Raw genomic sequence first — 412 nt, forward strand, 5'->3', positions numbered from 1 at the left:
CCTGTTCCCCCAAAACCTGTGGAAATAAAAAAAAATTTAAAGATAAAATAAAGGAATTCCAGCCCCCCAAAACCCAAAAAACCCCAAAAGTGCACAATGGCTTTGGAAAATAGCTAAGAGGGTCAATGAATTAAAGGCCTTGAGGAAGTTGAAGGGTAAATTCAGGGAGTATAAGGTTTAGGAGAGTGGACCCTCTGTGTTCGGTTTTGGAAGTAGAGCCATTCCAGGTGTCACTACAGAAACGAATAATTGATACCTGGCAGGGGAGATACCATGATCACAAAGGTGGTTTTCTCAGGGTGAGGCCCATTCATTGCACTCTGGGTGTGTTGGCTCTTCCTATTTCCCCAAATACAGCAAACTCGACTGTGTAATTTGTGGTAGTGGGAGACTGCATTTGTGCTTTCCCCTG

At 43.7% G+C, this 412-nt stretch overlaps 1 non-coding gene across 1 annotated transcript; it reads left to right on the forward strand.

The window, feature by feature from the left end:
• Positions 1-248: 248 nt before the first annotated feature.
• Positions 249-412, forward strand: LOC119469220. Its single transcript, XR_005198033.1, has one exon. It is a non-coding gene; the product is annotated as a U1 spliceosomal RNA (small nuclear RNA).

Source organism: Cebus imitator, unplaced genomic scaffold, assembly GCF_001604975.1.
Source record: "Cebus imitator isolate Cc_AM_T3 unplaced genomic scaffold, Cebus_imitator-1.0 Scaffold602, whole genome shotgun sequence".
Classification (NCBI taxonomy): domain Eukaryota; kingdom Metazoa; phylum Chordata; class Mammalia; order Primates; family Cebidae; genus Cebus; species Cebus imitator.